The sequence below is a fragment of the Calypte anna genome, chromosome 15 (genome assembly GCF_003957555.1).
Source record: "Calypte anna isolate BGI_N300 chromosome 15, bCalAnn1_v1.p, whole genome shotgun sequence".
Classification (NCBI taxonomy): Eukaryota; Metazoa; Chordata; class Aves; order Apodiformes; family Trochilidae; genus Calypte; species Calypte anna.
This window is the reverse complement of record NC_044261.1, coordinates 9,416,475-9,435,708: the sequence shown is the minus strand read 5'-3', so window position 1 is coordinate 9,435,708 and position 19,234 is coordinate 9,416,475. Positions and strand designations below refer to the sequence as shown.

General features: G+C 42.4%; 1 protein-coding gene across 1 annotated transcript in view; it reads left to right on the top strand.

The window, feature by feature from the left end:
• BCR (BCR activator of RhoGEF and GTPase) overlaps nucleotides 1–19,234 on the top strand; it is a 98,100-nt gene that overhangs the window by 27,543 nt on the left and 51,323 nt on the right. The gene's annotated exons all lie outside the window — the stretch shown is intronic.

Below are 19,234 nucleotides of genomic sequence, written 5' to 3'. Positions count from 1 at the left end.
GAACTCCCAAGGCGATTTCTACAGTTAATTATCTGGTGGAGATCAGTGCTGACTAACATAGGGTTGGATTTAGCGGGACAAACCAGCTTGGAAGCAGTACCATAAAAAAATCTACAGAAAAAGGACTAGGCAGCATTTTGATGAAGAGCACATTCTTCCAGTGCAGAAACATTGTCTCAGCTGTTTGACTGAGTTTCCAAATGCTTGATAGTACAGACTTGTTTTCTTGCATTTTGTTTCTGAGACCTTATTTCATCTGAAGTCTAAAGATGGTACTCCAGTTTCATCATGGCAGTTGCTATGCTGAGAGCTGTCTTTAGGAATGTGGCAACAACTTGAAAGAATTGGAGAATGCAGTGTATGAGGATAAATGAGAAACACAGTTGCTGAGATGGGTGTAGGAATTCGGTTAATCATCTGGGCTGTAATTTTTGCTTCTTTTTTTTTTTTTTTCCAGGGGACAAACTTTTCTCTAGAAAGATCTGCAGGGTAACATGGTTACAAGATAGGAAAAAAATAACAAAGTTTAAAAGTGCATCTGTTCCATTATAGCTGTAGGTCATAAGATATCAAGACTTTACACTGTTTGGAGTATACTTTCTCTGCCTGGGGGCAACAGCATACACAGTTAAGGTGCACCAAATAACTTTTCACACACCCTTCTTAAATCATACCATTGTATTTTGGGACAAAATAAGAGGCAGGACTGTGTAATTTCCTGGCATTTGTTGAAACACTAGGACTACAGTATATTTTTAAGTCCTTCCTCTCTTCTTTTTTTACTCAGTCCCCTCTTTGACACTTTTAAGTGTTGCTACCTATGCCCCTCTTCAAAGGGTGAGATGGCAAAGCTTCCTCATCTATTAGACTGTGGTCTTCAAATTCCTTTGTGCTAAAGAGAACTCATTTGGGTAAAGGCTGCCTTAAAAAGCTTTACCAATAAGTGTTGCCCTCCAAAGAATGGCTGTACATATCAGCTGCTAGCCCTCAGTTTTGCTAGGGAGGAGAACTAATTTTCTTTCCTGTGGAATTTTAAGATTTTGTTACTTCCTGACCCTAAAATAATGTTCCCAGTTGTTTTAACCTTGCTAGCAAGTTGAGACTTGCTGAAGAAGCATTTGCTTCTTCTACTCCTCAACCTGTCAGGTTTTCAGATTATCCTTGCTTGTGGTCTGCTGGTAGAGACCAGGTGGAAATAATAAAGCCCCTCTGCTTATCTGTGGTCAGCACTCACTGAAGGGGAGGGCTTATCTTGCCTCCCCACGTGTCCTAGAGGAAGCCAGGCTGAAGCAGTTCATCCCAGCTCTTATCAACAGGAAAACCCAGAATTTGACTTAAATGAGGTGATTAATTGGAGAAAACAAAAAAAGTCACCAGATAACTGGGATTGGTATCCAATGGGTGAAGCTGTATTTCTGGTCTGCTGAGGTATGGGAGAGACCCAGCTGCTTTCCCACTGCAAATACAGAGATCCTGGACCAGTGGAAACTACTCAGGCCAAACCAGCAGTTTGATCATATGCACTGGAGGTCAAAGAGCATAATTCTCCAGACTTACCTTTATTTATTTGTTTATCTGAATGTCATTGTGTAGAAGTGTGCATCACAGGTTTCAGCTCAGTGCAGACAGTGAGGTTCCAGATTGTCTTTACACAGTCTCTATGTGTGAGCAAAGGTATCGTGGTGAGATTGATGCAGGAGCCGCTTTAATCTTTGTCTTTATTAAGTTTCCTCATGCTGCAATACCTTGACAGCAGCTGTGGTGATATATTTCAGAGCAGTGTCCTGAAGAGAGTCCAGAGAGTTTAAGAGGAAGGTACTTGAGAGAGGAATGTCCTCATACAGTGACCTTTTTACCTGTAAGGCCCCAAAATAATAATGCATTTAGGTGCTCAAGAAGATGCCAAGTTAATGTCTGTATAAGCTTGTCTGAAGATTAGATGCTGTGACTGGCATCTATGAAATCACAGCTAAAGGGATTGTGGGGGGTAGAAACTATTGATTTTTGACTGATTCAGGTTTTTCTCCATGCTTTTGCTGAAACTTTCATTAAAGGATTAGAGTAGGAAGGTCAAAAGAGGAGTAAAGCATGGCAACCAGAAGAGCTTGAGTGCAAAATAGTGCATTGCTTCTGTGATGATCTCCTTATGTGTAAGATTTTGGGGGTCTTGGATTCATGTAATTCTGAAGTTCTGCTATTGTGTATGGCAGTATACTTTGCCTGTTTATATAGTAATTTAAAGGTGTCTGATTTTCCTTGTCTCAGAAAGTGGTTCCTGAAAGATGTTTTAAAATTTCTGCTCTTTGCAATTGAATAATTTGGTCCTTAGCTATGAAGACAGGAAGCTGAACATGAGCCAGCAGTGTGCCCAGGTGGCCAAGAAGGCCAATGGCATCCTGGGCTGTGGCCAGCAGGTCCAAGGAAGTGATTCTGCCCCTGTAATCAGCACTGGTGAGGCCACAGCTTGAGTCCTGTGTCCAGTTCTGGGCCCCTCAGTTTAGGAAGGAGATTGAGGTGCTGGAGCAGGTCCAAAGGAGGCAACTGGGCTGGTGAAGGGACTTGAGCACAGACCCTATGAGGAGAGGCTGAGGGAGCTGGGGGTGTTCAGGCTGGAGAAGAGGAGGCTCAGGGGAGACCTCATCACTCTCTCCAACTCCCTGAAAGGAGGTTGGAGCCAGGGGGGGGTTGGGCTCTTTTCCCAGGCAGCTCTCAGCAAGACAAGAGGGCAGGGTCTCAAGTTGTGCCAGGGGAGGTTTAGGTTGGATATTAGAAAGAATTTCTTTACTGAGAGGGTGATCAGACATTGGAATGGGCTGCCCAGGGAAGTAGTGGATTCTCCATCCCTGGAAATATTTCAAAAGAGACTGGATGTGGCACTCAGTGCCATGGGCTGGGAACTGCAGCAGTAGTGGATCAAGGGTTGGACTTGATGATCTCTGAGGTCCCTCCCAACCCAGCCAATTCTGTGATTCTGTGAAGATGACCCTAATTCACTTACCAAACCCTCCCTGCTATGAAAATTGATCTGATGTGCATGTACTTTTTGGCAAGCAGCTGGCCTAAGAAAAGCTGAGCTAATGTTACCTGTAATAACTGACTTTTGCCCAAAAATGTCCAAATATATATATATATTTTAACTTTTAATGTTCTTAGTATAAGTAGATACCATTTCAATTTAAAAATTGAGGAAGCCAAGGCACTACTGGGTACTAATCTGGTTCCTCCTAGAGTTTTAACTTTTCACTTGTAAAACCAAACACCCTGTTGTCTTTCTGTCACGTCCTGATAGCGATGCATAAATTAATTTTATCACATCAGTACATTTCAGAAAGATATAATTAATGGAAAAACTTGATGTTTGACAAACAGCCACATTGCTAAAATGCTCATCCCTATTGCATGAAAGGAACTGCTGTCACAGATCATTAAACACAAAGGGATTAGGTATACAGCAGGATTTTGTGCCTTGTATTGTATTAGTAACCATGGTGCTGTGCTGTCAAACCTTGCACCAGGGGTTACTAGACATTTTTTCAGTGATTGCTGTTTTGTTTTTCCTTCAGTCAGACTTCAAACATCTGCAAGATACAGAGAAGTACAACTTCCCTTTGCCTCATTCTCATGAATAATAAACTGTCCAAGTGATACTGGAAGTACTAATAGGTTTTGCCCATTTCCAGAGCAGTATGATAGCATGCAGAAAGCTGTGATGTTATAACCAATCAAATTTAAGTTACTGGAATACTACTCATTTACACAGTTCTGGAAGGTGTTTCTGGCTTGGATTTCCTGCATGCCAGGACTTCCTTTCTCCAGCTGTCATTCTTAAAGAAGCCACCTTCTCTTTGCTCTGGATTGAAGTCTCTGTCACCAGCTCTTCCACCATTCTTTGTCTCTTCTGTTTAAGTTTTTGTTCCTCCCCTTGAGAAGCAGGCCTGAACTAAGCCTTAGTCCTCCTATTTTTTAGCTGTAGCTCACTCAGTCCAAGGCTATTGCCCTTTAAGTTAGTTTTATCCTTTGTGGTGGAACTTTGATATAATTCTTATGTTACCATGATCAGCCATTAACTTCTGCCTGGAGAGGCATTAACTCAGATGTATAATGTATTACACAGCTGACATTGAATGTGTTCCCCATGTAAGGAGGAAAAAGGTTTTAACTCCTCTAATGCAGTAAAAATCTCTGTAGCTAGAAATTCCTGACTCTCTGGCTGGGATATTGAAGGAGCATTCAGAAATTATTGGGATTGTTTGCTTGCACAGAAAAAGGTTGTTTGATGGGTTTCCATTGGAAGCAACTGCTTTTTTATAATTTCTGTTTCAAGCCTTTTTCTTCAATCTTTTTTTCTGTTTCTTCTCATCAGTAAGATGCAGGATGTCTGTGCTCCATTTCTTACAAGTAGTGACATCTGAAAAAAGACCACTTCTTTTTCCATGTCCAAACTCTTTTCATCATTGATTGAGTGCCTTGCTCTGTAGGATCACTCTCATAGGCTCTCCTATTTAAAGAATTGGAAGAGTTTTTGGCACTGGATGCCATTGCATTTAATGCTTCTCATATCCGGCATGAGAACAGAGGGGAAAGCCTACACTGGAAACAGGGGGATAGGTTTGATTAGCCCTGTTGTGTTGTAAGTAATTAAATATATAAAATAAGTAGCTGTAGTAGTGGATTATGCTGGTTTTCAGTTACATGTGGTGAAACTAAATGGGAACCTGTTACCATTTAAAGAAAACAGGCAGGAGGGTCTTGTTCAAGGTGGTTCCCTTTTTCCCTTATATTGAACTCAATTACTAGGAGATTTAAAATACCCAACTTCTGACATATGAAAGCCTCTATTCATGGATTCTGTTTTCCCTCTTCTTGATCTCTTAGATATATACTCTATACACAGCACTTGGGCCTATTAGTTAAGCTGGTTTTGGTAGGTTCAAATTTGGAACGTGATATTTTGAGGCTAGGCACTTAACCACAAAACTTGCTGAGCTGATTGCTTCCTGGCCCATGATGCAGCCCTGACCTCCCATTGTTTGCAGGCTTCCAGATGTGGAGTGCTGTGTACACGACCCACGCTGCTGCATTCTTAGGATCTCAGTAATGTATGGACAGCATTCAGTAAGAAAAATGGATTATTAACAGAATTAAGATATGAGAAGCTTTACTGGATGTGTCCTCTTCAAAGTTTCTTATCAAGCTGCACAGAGCAACCTGCTGTGTTGCAAGTTAGGTATCCTAGCATCTGTACAGTTATATGGGGTAGAATTCTTCTTGTTTTACAAAAAATGCTTGGGGCAGTGAAAAAGAAATATTAACATGCAAGAACTTTTCTATCCCTGACTTGCTGGCAGATCGTGTGGGCTAAGCAAGAGAAGTCCAAGGTTCTTGGAGGACACCAGTCAAAAAGCAGCTTTATATTCTGGTTAGAGAGAAGCAATGGGGAGAAGCAAGCCTGTCCTACCTAGAGAGCAAATTAGAGAGAAAATGCTGTAACTAGGAGAGACAGCTTAATTCTGGACTACTTATATGTGCCTGAAAAGTGAGTGGGTTTGAATAAGAAATTGTATATCCAGAGGAAAGCTTATTTTGCAATCTGGTCATTTTGAGTTTTTGCTGAGAGTTAGGTTTAAACACCTGTCTTTTGAACACACAGGTTTTCTCAGTGCCTGCTAGAGCATATCTTTCCATATTCCTTGGTATAAGGCATAACCTGACTGCCTCTGTTCCAGTGTGCCAGTGGTGTCTGTTGGTTCTTAAATGCACCTGGTGAGAAATTGAACTGATCAATAGTGTACTTGGGAGACTAGTTCATGGGATGCTGAGACATGAGATTCCCTGGTACATGCTGGTTCCACTTGTGCCATTTGTCTGCCCTGGATTGGAGGAGGAGGAAGGTTTAAGCTCCTATATTTAGGGGTGCTCTGGGGTTAAGCACCATTTGGTACACTGTAGAGTAGCTGTAGAGTTAGCACTGTCATCTGACAAGACCCTCTGTTGAAGTGGCTGCTTTTCCCTGATTCTTGAAGGGGATTCATCCATAGTGAATCCATGCTGGGTTGTTATGCCTCTGCTACCTAGTGTCTGTGTCATCCCCTGACACCTTCTGCTGGGAGCAGTGCCAGCCTCATACAAAGAGCCCCCTCTGAGAGTGGCTGATAGCCAGTAATCCCGTTAGGAGAGTCTGTGCACTGTGAGGCTGCTGTGCTGCAGATCCTGCTGTTACTAAATTTTGCCTTTCACTCTTGGCTTTTTGCCAGGTCCCATAGGGAATTTGGTTTCCAAGGAGCAGTAACAGAAAAGGAATAGTGGCTGCTCTTCACGAGGGACCTTTCAGTCAGTGTTCATCCTTCTCTGTGGGAGGGAGGCAGCCATGGAAAGGGGTTCACATGTTCGGCTCAAGTCCTTATATCCAGGACAAAACAGCAGCAGGAATACTTTGTGATAACTCTCTTAAAATAGTCCCTTGTGTGAGTACTTCAGGTCCTGAGACTCACTCTGTCTTTGCTCCTGTGACCCTTTGTGCCTCTTTAAGGCAGAACAGCTTGTGTGCATGACCTGAGGTTTGGTTTAAGATTAAATTTCCCTGCTTTGGAAGAGGAACTTGGCAATTGTAAGGTCCTGTACTGACTAGAAGAGAATAGGAGTAGTGACTTAAGGTTGAGGATCCAAGTCCTTTGATTAACATCCAGTTTGTGATGCCATGATTTGGCAAAGGTCAGCTGTACTTTTTCTTGCCCCTTCCTATTTTGCTTTCATTTGTCAACATCAGATGCCAGTCACTGGCAGAGGAGAAGCTGGACCTAATCTTGCAGTAGAGTTGGACAGAGCATGGGTCCTCACGCTGCTGTGGCAGAGGGGCATACTAAGCAAAGGCAAGAAACATAAAACTGAGGATTGAGTTCTTGAATCTTTGAGAGGTAGCTGGTGGTCACAAGGGTAAATTGGCTTCACCTAGGAAGTTATCACCTGGCTCACTGAATTTAGCCCTGAGCTTCATGGAAGGTTTGAGGTAAGATTCATTAATCCACATAGATAAGTGTTTCTTGTCTGTTAAGGAGTAATACACAAAAGGAATGTATGTTATGCCTTGTTGGTTTCTCTTCTGTCATTCACATCTGTTAAAAACAAACCCATAAACAAAAAAGAGCCTATTCCATCATTTTTCATCTCTACTAGGCTGCTGCTAAATGACAGCTTGCTCTTTATAAAATTATCAGTTGGTACTAAGCTCCAGCCCAGTTTTATTTTAGGATAGAAGAGGCATGTTTCACTTCCTGTAGCTCCTTCTGTGTCTAGCCACTTGTGGTCCAAAAGCCCTTAAAATGGTTTTGATTATTAAGAGAATAAAGTGTCTGAGGATATTTGTCACCTCTTTTGGGGGAACTGTGTTTCTTCCATTCTTAATGTCCTCTGTGCCATCTCTAACACCAGCCATTTAATTATACTTTATTTTTTATAGTCTAAACTTTTTGACTGAAAGCTTTTTGGTCAAGGATCTAGGCTCAAATTTGCTTAAGTAGCTTGGGTCTAAGTTGTGTTTTCATGAATTATTTTAACTTATGAGGTATCAGTGGGGTCCCAAAAATTTAGCCTCATGTTCTGTACTCCTATTTTAAATGACCTTCCCAAGATAACTTCCTTCTTTTCAATATTCAGTGTGGGAACTGGGGTTTTTTTTGTTTGTTTTGGGGTTTTTTGTTTGTTTCGGGGTGGTTTTTTTTGTTGTGTGGTTGGGGATTTTGTTTGTTTGATTTTTTTTGTTTTGGGGGGTTTTTTTAGGACAAGAAATGAGTATTTGGGACAGAAAAGGAACCTCTTGAATGTTGTACTTGTTTTATGACAGTGATTTTCTGAACAGGATTTCCATTGCCACATGCAGCTTTTGTAGTAAAATAGGTACCCACAGGACTGGGTGGGTGCAATTTAGGAACAATGTGGAATCTGTACTGTGGTAGGAGCACTCTGGGGAAAAAACAAATCCCAAATTAATGCTTGGTGTTTTTTTATCTACCTTGCATTCTGGCTAAACCCTGCTCTTGGGGCAGGAACCAGCTTTCCACTGTATGGGAGTGGATGCCCTGCTTGGCACACTGGATAGCTAGTCCCACATAGCAGCTTGTGAGTAATACTTCTTTTTGCTGTAGTAATAGTGACAAGAATTCTGTCTTGTCCCACCAATTTTTCAGTTACGTCAAACCTATCAAAATGTGTGAGTCTGTCAGACAGTGCAGTTCTGTTTCAAATGCTGCTGAAAATTAAAGTGAAGCATTAATCCAGGAAACGTAGTGGCATGCAGAGGTTTTGTAGAAAACAGTTACTGTGCTGCTGAACAGTATCTGCTCTGTGCAGCTTGTGGTCAGAGAAGTCAGAACTTCTATTTCAGGGCTGTGTCAAATTGCTTGAAGCTTTTTGGGGCTGGACTAAGCATCAACACAACACGTCTTCCAAGATTCTGTAAAAGTCCTAGGAAAGCAGTATCTAAATATAGTGCTGATGTACAAGTGTTCCTTTCTTTTCCCCTGTTGTGTTTTACTTGCTTCTGGTTGTACATTTATTCCATTTAAATAGGGTTAGGCTTTTCTCTCAAGTGTTCACTCAGAATGTTTGGCTGCCTACAAACTTGATATGAAAGACAAGAGAATAAAAAAAATAAATACATTCCTATAAAAGGAATAGAAGATAGGAGGCAGCTAAGCTTTAGAGCAGGCAGCAGGCCACAGCTGTGCTATGTGGAGGACAGCAGCCATCCTTCTGGGTGTGTGCTCTGTTACTGGCACAGCAATTAGCTGGACATACAGTTTACTCAATTCAGAGTAAGGGTCTGTGCCTGGCTAAGCTTTTTGCCATCCAGAATGGTCCAGCCAAGTCACAAACCATGGCCTGGATCCTCTCCCTCTAATGGGGGTAGCATAAATGTGAGGATTTCTTCTGTTGTCAAGTGATGGATCCACTTCCACCAAGCAGTTTATGCCAACTAAGATTTTTGTCTGCTTCCAGACATGCCTCTGGGCTATATAAGGTTGAGATCATACCTAAATCAGTTTTTGGGGTGTAGGTGGGGTGAAACCATCTCCCAGTGCAATTCAGACTGAGGTGAATTTGTATTTCCCCACATCTGTTAATTTTAACTGTATGAGGACAAAGGTTCATGTGGGTCTGTATTCTTTGTAAGATGCCTGATCAAGATGCTGAGACCATATTTGTACTTGTAATGCATTTGAGCATGAAGTTCTGTTATCTTTTGCCCCACATAAAGGACTTTTGGAAGCTCTGTGGCTTGAAGAGTTTGGGTTTTGTCTCAAACATCTGAGGTTTTTCTCATTATAGCTGTAGGGGTCCTCCATAAAGCTTCTCTTAGTGGTTCTTGGATTTGTAGTGTCTGTCCTGTCAAACTACAGATTTCAGTGTCAGTTCATGCAGAACGTGGAATTCTCAGGGTTTCCAAAGCCACTGTTCAGATGCCAGTCACAGGCATTCAGGCCTGCTTATGCTTTGGCTGAGTACAAGATGCTTTTAAGCCAAGGAGTTTGAGTGCTTTGGTGAGCAGCTCAGTGGTCCCTGACACAGTGTGAGATGGTTCTGATGACCACCTGTCTGCTGGGAGCTGCCTGGGACTGTTCAACAACAGTTGATGTGATGGTACTGCTGGGAGTTGATAGTTCATGCAAGACAGACCCTGTTCCAATTACTCCCCTTTACTTCCCTATTTAGTTCTTTGTTCTCTACCAAAATCGTTTCTTGTAAAGAGGGGAAGGAGGAGATCCCAGGCTATTATCTGCTAAGTAGGTCATAATTCTGGTAAATAATTGATTTATTTTTTTCAGACTTGAAATCAGAAGCAGGACTTAAGTGCCAGTGTCAGGCCACTGTGATTATCACTCCTGGTATTTCAGTGCTTCATCTTGGGCAATGATTGTCTGGCTCCTTTGGGCGGGGGTTGCCACTGGAAATTAAAGGAGAAAGTAACTCTAAAGCCACATGGAGAAAGTGTTTCTTTTGCTTCTATGTTTGTTACCATTTTCTTTCTTTGAACTAGTTCATTTGGGGTAAACTGGTTCTCTAGCTCTACTTCTGGCTTGTGTTATGCCCTGGAATAGCTGCTCAGAATTTTTTAAATTTTTTAACCAGCAATGGATTTTGGAAATGAATGTGTTAACAGCAGCAAGCATCATCAGCAACTGTGCCTGCTCTGTGTATGAGTGCCCATTCTGTACTGGTTAATCTTTTAAAATCTTATCCTTCTGTGCAGACTGCTCAGTAGGTGTCCAGTGTGGATTCCTTGGGTTCAGCCTGGGTTATGGAACAAGCCAAATCCTGTTCCCAGGTAGTTGGGACATCTGATCAATCTTCTACCCACACTTGGTATATATATTTTGTGTTTCTTGACATTTTGTGTCCAGAGTGTTTCCCTAACAACCTTACTTCACCCTTAGGGAAAGAGAAGGTCTTGTTCTGGAAGGGGATGTGTGGGGATACCCCCTCCCAAAAATCCATTTATTCAGTGACTTGCCTGGGAATTTGTCCTCACTACTTAGCTTTGTCCTTAGCTCCATGATCTGCAGTACAGCAGTAGTGCAAAGGTTTCTGTAGGGCTTGCAGCAGAGAAAGCTGTTCCACAGCTAAGTCCTCCCTCCTCCTGCTTTGCCCTCTTCTCCTGCAACAGCTGATCTGAATTACAGCTTCTGAATACCCTTGAAGAATTGTCTGTGCAGGCAGCCAGGCTCTGATCCTGCTTGCTTCTCTGTGCCTCTGCATATCCACAGCTCTCCTTGCAGTATTTTGGAGCTACAAGAACTCAGTTCTTGGCCTTGATGCAAAGGTACTGTATAAAACTACTTTGTAACCTGCTGAGCACAAGGACCTCCAATAGTTTGCTTTGAAAGCTGCTGCCTGTCCAGTAGCTCTGCTTTGTTTGGGTGCAGAACACTGTTGGGGACTCCATAAAGTACATAGGTTGTTGTTCCTTGGGACTCGTGTGGTCCTGTTTTCCTCTGGATAAAATTCATTGGCATTTTAGTACTTCCCCTTGGCATGGCTTCAAAATCCCTTGTTGGCCCATTCCTGGTGTGGAATGGCAGGCCTTACTGAAATGGCAGTGTAACACAGCTGTGGTACCAAAAGAAGCTCCCCCTTTTGCCATATTTTAATAAAATCTGAACAGCAATGAATCAGTACTAAGTGTAAAACAGCATTGTTGGTATGTTGGATGGAGTACACCAGGAGCTCAGAGTGAGGTTTTTCCTCTCCTCTGCTCATCAGTTTCTTTGAGGACTCTGACTGCCATCACTATTGAATCTTGTTCTTCACTCATATTTTGCTGAATTTATTATACATAATTGAAATAAATAGAGGGAGACTTCCACTTCTAAAAGCAGATTCTGCATAAGGTGCTCAGTTTGGGAAGGAAGGTGGTGTGGTATGTCAGGTACGAAATTACTAGCTCAAAGCAAATCTTTACGTGTGACCCAACTACTTGCACCTTCTATAGCAGTTTCAAGGGAAAAGAGATGTTTATTAGTGCTGTGTTCTACCTTCAGACAAGCTACCTTGCCATGGTTATGAATGACACAAAACTGTTGTTTTTCTTCTCCAGCCAGATGACAGGAAGGCACTGAGCTTGGGCAGCAGATGTGTTCAGAAAAGGTTGTTAGTGGTGTAGGCAGAGCCATCTGCCTAGCAAGGCACTGAGCATCGGTTGCTTGTTCTAGGCCAGGATGGTAAATCAATAGCTTATTTTTTACAGTGTAACAAGATGTCAGTGGCTAGATTTACAGTGTAAACAGGAAAGTGTGGCTGGCTTTATTGGCTTCTCATTGCCCTAGCTGCACTAGTGAGAAAACAAAACAGTATTAAAAAAAAAAAAAAAAAGGCCAAAGCAATGCATCTTGAAAGAGGTTGAAGATCTAGAAACAGAACAGTAGTCTTATCAGGCATATTTACTGTTTTTTTTTTTACTATAATACCCCTGCTGCCTGGGGCTGGTCCTCCCTTCCCTTCTCACAGAACTCTCAGCTAAGTTAAACTCTTGTTTGAACAGGCCCTTTCCTGTCTGCATGGCAGGACTTTTAGTCTGCTCTGGTTAAACACAGGAAGTGGAATATATACATTGTGGGCATTTTGTTAACAGATCATGCTGTGGCAAACGGTTTATTTTGTTTCTATCACTTTTCTAATCTCTTTCACTTCTCTGGAAATTCCTATTGCCAAACAGTGTTTGAAGCAGCTGCAAAACTCTGAGGCAATTGTGAAGAACAAAATAGTGAGTAGTATGCTGATCATGGCTGGAATTTTCATCTGTTCACCTGACAAATGTTATAGCCACATGAGGTATGAGAGGAGGAGCCCCCACACTGTAGTTAGTACATGCAGTTTCCTCTTAGGATTTGTTTCTAGATTTCTTTTTAGAAATGAAACCAAGGCTGTAGTTTGAGCACAGCAGTAGTGCTGACCTGAACAGTCTCATTTGCTCCGTCCCACCTCTGTGCTCAGCTATGCTGGTGCATTGTGTGGAGGTGATCAGTGAAATGGAATGGGGAACTGCTCTGGTTTATAAAATAACACTCTTGACAGTTATTTTTAGCTTGGCCAGCTCCTACTGAGGTTTGCTGTATTCCCTGCAAACATGTCTGTTATGGGACAGTGAGGGAGAAGGGACAGAAACCTACAAGGAGCCTGGAGACTGCTTGAGTCCTAAAAATGTAGCTCTCCTAATGCAGCTCTGGCTTTTGTTGCCAAATAGTCTGACTTCTAAGGTCTTCTCCTTACAGCTGTGTATTGTTCATTGTTGTTTACTTTGTTTATTTTTGTGAAAACATTTTCTCTACTTCTGTCAGTTCGCACCTCTGATCTAGTCAGTGCCTGGCACCTTTGGTGCAAAGCCACATGAATGTAGCTGCCTATCCATATATTTTTATATTAGAAAAAACCTTTAATTCTGAACTCTCAGGCCTGAAGTTTACTTTCTGCCTGTAATACTTACAGTGCATGAGAACAGTTAAATTTGGTGCATACTCCTGAATAAGGAGTGGAAAAGAAAACTGGAAAGATCTTCCAGTTTCCTCCGGGATTTATTTTGCCAAGAACATCCAGTGGCCTGACTGCCAATATGAACTGAACATGGAAACCTTTCCAGCCTGCCTGGGAAAACAGAACAGGAGAAGAATCTAAAGGCATAGTCCTTGGATGGAAACAGATTCACTCTCCAAGGCTGGAATCTGAGAGGTATTCATCCATGTTACGGGGTGTTACATTGTGCCATATGGCTTAGTGGTAAACATGTAGGAGAAATGGTAAAAAAAAAAACCAACTTTCACTGTTTTGGGCCTCAGCCAGCCCTGTGAGTGTTCTCACACTCTTCCTTGAATGGATGGATGGTACCTGTGTAATTCAGCCTGACCAGCATTTCTCTGTCTTTACCTTTTGGCAGTGTATTTGCAGCCAGCTGTGGCGAGAACATACCTCACTCATATGTGTGTGTTTACTCACTGGTGCTTTGGGCTTTCAGTGATGTGGTTTAAATCTTTTTAGTGTCTTGGAGAGCACGTAGCAGCCAGCAGGACATAGGCATCATCAGCCATCACAGAGCAATGTTCAAGCCTTGCCTTCAGCAGTAACTACGGGTAACTTTCTTTCATAATGTTAGTTACATGCAGCGTGCTTCTAGATATCCTAAAATTTACAAATGGCTGTGGAGACAACCTGTGTTTGAAAGGCCACATCTTCTAAATGTGTAATTAGTTTTCCTCCTCATGACAACAATTAACAGTTTGGCTCCTCCATCTAGTTCACGGTGTGCAGTGATTGTGCTTCCCTGCCAGTATTTCAGTTTGATCTGAGCTGATCCAATTGTCAGATGTCTTGGAGAGATGGGAATTTACACCTCTGCTACTCTTCCCTTGCTGACCTTTGTGGGTGGCATGCACGTGTCAAAGCCTGGCTGAATGTAATGTGTGGATGGCAGCTCCTACACACCTTCACATGTAGCACTCCATGGGTGCTGAGCTGGAATTGTCTGATGCAAAGATGAGCAGCAGGGAAGTTGTGCTGGCTGGCAGAAGGGAAGTCTCTGGAATTTGCATGCTGCAGTGCCATCTTCTCTGGTAAAAGATGGACTCTTCTGAGTGATCTGGTTAAGTTCCTGAATTATTCTCTCAGTAGCCTTAGTGAGCAGTACTTTCAGTAGCCTGTGTGAGGATGCCTTGGGCTTCCCTGAGGTGGACAGTTGTCTCAGTAGTCCAGCTCTTCCATTTCATGGCTAGAACTTCACCCTGCATGACTGTTAACTGTGTGAATGTTAAATCTGTCCCCAGAAAAATGCCAGTCAGAGAAAAATGCAGCAGCATGTCTCAGTAACAGACTGCTACAGACAGATCAGACCTGTCCTCTAGTCTCTTCAGGAATCCTTCATGGAATATAAGGGCAAATTAAAGAACTCTGATCTTCTTTTTTAGGTGTGTAATGATCTGGGTTTGACACACCTAAAAGATTAAAAGTGGACTTCAATTAATTCATCTCCTAAAGACTTAAGGGTGCTGTCTGCCCCTGGGATGAAGCTCATCTGTGGTAGACACAGAAGTTTCTTGGAGACTGGTTAACATCTATGGCCTGAGATTCCCCAGGGGAGGGAGGGTGGGAAGAACCACCAGCTGTCTTGCTGCTTCAATATGCAAGGTACATTGCTTTCTCCTTTTTCCATCTCAAAAATAAGATGCAGCTCTCAGTCTTTACATGCATGCATACATATGCACACACAAAATCAAACCCTTACCCTTAAAAAAAGTGAAACCTTGGGTAAAATTTGCATGTGACAGATACTTTCTTTCTGCAGCTTTTTAATGTACTGCAGAGAGGTGACCTGTTACAAGGGAAAGGGAAGGATGCAAATCTGAAATGGATATGTTGATTTCAAGAAAATCTGCTGAAGTTTTGGATTCACAGATCTCTTGTTGCTGTGTAAGCTGTGGTTGTCCTTTCCGTGTCCAGTTATTTGTTTAGAAGCCTCCCTTCAGAGACCTGATCCAGCTTAGAAGGGAAGTGTTGAAGCTGGCTGAATTATTTATCTGGGGTTTCAGAGCTAAGAGCATAGGAGGGGAAAGGTCCATGCAGTGCTTTATTGCTTGGTGGGGGAAACCTTAAACCCCTATTGCTGCCAGGACAATGCATTGTCAAAGTATGGCCTCACACATGGCCTGACATGGAAACACACAGTCAGAGGTTGCAAACTGCATTAGCTTTCTTCTGCTCTGCAGATGTGGGAATGTTTTTGGAGTGAGTATAGACATTCCAGACTTCTGCTGGTCTTGGTACCATTTGAAGCCACAGTGATGTGGGGCTTTGGCATGAGATGCAATCCCCCCCCCCCCCTCAAGATTCTAGTTTATTATTTACTTAGGCAGGCAGGGCTGAGCTGCTGTGGCTTCACTGCTCCTGTAGCAGGATTAACTGGAGCACAGCTCGCTTGGAAGCTTCTCTGCCTGCTGATGCTGTTAAGCTTCTCGTGCAGCTATGGATGTTGTGAAGCTGTGAAAATGTTGTGAATATGTGAAAATATGGTGTGCATTTGAATCATTGTGTGGTCCTGGATGAGATATGCCTAGTCTTTCTTTTTACTTACAAGTTAATTTTGTTTTCCTCTCCTGCTTTCAAGTTAGATCTATGACTTGATTTCATGTTCCCAAAGAATGAATGTGGCATCAAGCAGGAAGGGTGTAGGCAACAGGACAAGGGAACAATGTTGCTGTGCTGGCTCTGAGTGACAGTGATTTTGTGACTAATGGTGAATTTGTTAGTCTTCCTTACTAACAGTGAGAGAAAGAGGAGCAGTTTAGAAGAGAAAAAAGAAAATAAAGGAATGGAACATTGAGAACAAAATACGAAGTGGGGGATGGGGTGGGAGGGGGAGCAGTGTTAAGAAAGGAGGTGAGGGGATGGAAGCAGTAACTGAGGGGGGGGATGGTGGAACAGACTCCTAAAAACTGGAGCAAAGCAAGGCCAGGGATGCCATTACTGTTAGAACCAAAGGTGAAAGTAAGTGCTTGAGTTTTTTAGCAGAATGTGTGACTTGGTGGAAGGAGGCCTCCTGGTGAGGCAAAAAAAGCATGATGGACATGGAGTAGTGTCCTCAATATCTCTCTCATGTGCTCTCAATACAGTGTGTTTGAGCCCACCATCCTTTTATGCCTACCTTTTTTCCTTAGTTGTCCCTTGTCAGCAATTGTCTGTTGTCCCTGTGTTTCATCTTTCTCTGGCTTTGGTGGCTCAGTGATTGCTCTTACTGGCTGACCGTAAAAGAACTCTTAAGACTGTAAGAGAACTCTTAAAGCTCACCCTACCTGAGATGCTGGCTATAAAACAACTGCTTTTGCTTAGGCCCAGCTGCTGTCTCCACTTGCCATCTACAATAGCAGCCCCCAGAGCAGCTGGAAGTGCTTGAGCAGGTGAGCTTTGGCTCTAATTGCTTTGTTCTGCTTTTTTTGCTCTCAGGTAGTGCTTGAACAGCCTCTGCAGCATTGTGCTGGGCTTAGGAGATCTGAATAACCAAGTTTCCCTAGCAACAGGGGTCTCTTTAATCACAGAGATCCAAGTCTACCTCTGTTATTAGTGTTGCCTTGCACAGTGTGTCTGACGACAGTAATACTTTGCTTCTGTTGGAAAAAATGGTAGAATAAAAGCAAAAAAGGTCCTTCTGTCTCAGAGATAATTAAAATCTCTATAGGTGGATTTTAGTTCTGTATGCAGCAATTATAGAAAGGAGAAGGATTGTAACTACTTCTAAGCTTTTTAATGTGTGAAGGAACCCTGAAGGATACAGACCCAAAGTTTTAAATTCTGTATGGAGCTTTCTATGTACAGATCTCATGGAAGTCTGTGACACTGATAGATTCATTCCTTCTTGAGATGTACTGTTTTCTTTTTTATGGATAGGGAGAAAAAGTGATTCAAAGGAAGACTGAATCTTGTTGCATAGCTAGGAATAAATATCTTCTGAGCCCAAGTCCTCCAACTGCCCTTCAATTTCAGATAAAAGTTTCCCTATGCAATAGGAGACAGAACATGTTATGGAAAGTATAAGTGTAAAGCCTTCTTTTTAGCAGGAGATGAGGGAAATGAAAATACTGTGATTCACTGCAAGCCTTTCTGCAAATACATTTGAGTCTGCATTCACTCCCCCATTAACAGAAGTGAAGCAAGCTAGAGATTTTGAAAGTGAGCATTGGGACTGAAAGAAATATTCCTTCCTTAATTTCTGCACAGCAACATGGCCTCCTGCATGTGTACAGGGAAAACTGGTTTGGATAACAGTAGTTTAAAGACACTTTTAAAGGAAAAAGAGCTGCTGTTGGATCAAAGGCATGAAGCCTACATAAGCACTCAGTACTAATGTTCCTCCTTTGGGTAATGCCAGTGTGAAATTGTCTATAATATCTTGCAGGCTTCTTTGGCTAGAAAGCTGCACAAGAGACAGCTGAATGAAAACCAGATATCTGTACTCCTTCACTGAAGTTATATACTATTAGGGAGGTTTTGTTTGATTGTTTGTTTTTATATGGCATAACTAGTGCAGATACCCATCCTCCTTACCATTTGTAATTCTGGTTTCTGGAGTCATAACAGTCCCTTGACCCTCCAGCTAGACAGAAGACCATGCATCTTGTGTGTGAGGAGGGTAGCTTTATTTTTAGTGTTTCCTTGCCTGTTTGGCTAGGGCAAGGTAGGGACCATGCTGTCTTCTCTTCCATATCCTTTCAGCCAAACAGATTTGAAAAATTCCAGCATTGGGTTTGTTTGGCTTGCAGGCATTGTATCCACTATCCAGATATGAAATATCTAAAAATGTCTTTTTGTGACTGAACATCCTTACTTCAGCAACTGCCTTTCAAACCTCTGTTTACCAAACCAAAATAACAGGGTGTCTTCTAGATGATTGGGGAGCTTTGGCAGCCTCTAACATCTAGCCAAAATTCCCTTCCAGAGAACATGTGCCACCTGCCCTCCTGCCTACCCACCCCAGCCCCATTCCTGTGGTCTTGCACAATCTAATGGGTCTTTTGAGGACCTTGAGCACAAGGTAATACCACCCACAAGTGGGTGGGTGACATTAAACTCATTGAGCTTGTTAAAATAATATTGCCATGGTCCTACAGCAGCCTGAAGGCCTCATATACAGCTGTTATTTAGCTGGGTGGTATTTGGTAGGAGCTGAGACAGAGGCTCACTTCTACAGTGTGTTTATTGTTGGATTTTCACTATATTGTTTGTGTAAATTCCCTAGACCAGCTCTCCCTCCTGAAAAAGCCACATGGATCAAGTTTTATTCTGTTCCACACAAAGTTCACATCCTTTACTGCAATGACTCATGGTTTAACTGAGTTTACTGTGAGGGAGTGAAGTGGGCTTTAAAATGTTATTCCCCCACCCTGCCTCCGTGATGTATAACAGGATTATTAGTATGCTTGGCAGCTTCTGCTTATTATTTTCACAGCACCTGGATAGTTGTGAAAATAAGTAAAAAATGGTTTTTCTTGTGTTGAAATGTGAATTTGATGCATAATTTTAAATGTAGAAGACAATTAAAAATATTCTGGGTTTTTTGGGGGTTTTTTATGGTGGCTTTGTCTTCACTAAAGCTTGCCAGCTCCTGTAAAAGTGGATCTAGCTTATCTCCCTGTGGTTATTTTTCAGTTTTAGAAGAAGAGTGGCATTTTATCATTGGTAACTGAAAGAGGATAAGGAAACTTTTGTGTTGAGTGGCCCATGTGTAGCTACTGTCCTTGCACACAGGAGGATTCTGGGCAGTGACAGGTGGAAGTGCTTCACAGGGCCATGTAACTCCTATGGAAGGTTGTCTCCAGCTTCTCTCAGGCAAAATGTATTTGCTGTGGTGCCAGTGTGCAGAAAGCAAAGTTTGGTCCTCTCTGTGTATTTCTTTGTGCAGAGAGGTAAGAGAGCTTTTAACCTACGTTAGAGGGTGCTGCTGAGTGTGGGAGGCCTTAATTCAGATTTCTTCAGAAACAGTCTCTGCACACAGCTACTACAGATACCAGAACCAGTTTTATATTTCATCTTTCCACAGAGAACCCATACAGTAATGATTAATTTCACTTTTCGTATCAACTATTGGTTTTTGTTTGGGGTTTTTGGGTTGGTTTTTGGGGGCTGGGGAGGAAGGAGCAGGGTGGTTGTTTATTCATTTGCTTAAGCAGTTATCCTCAAAACAGAGGAGGAGGGGCAGCCAATA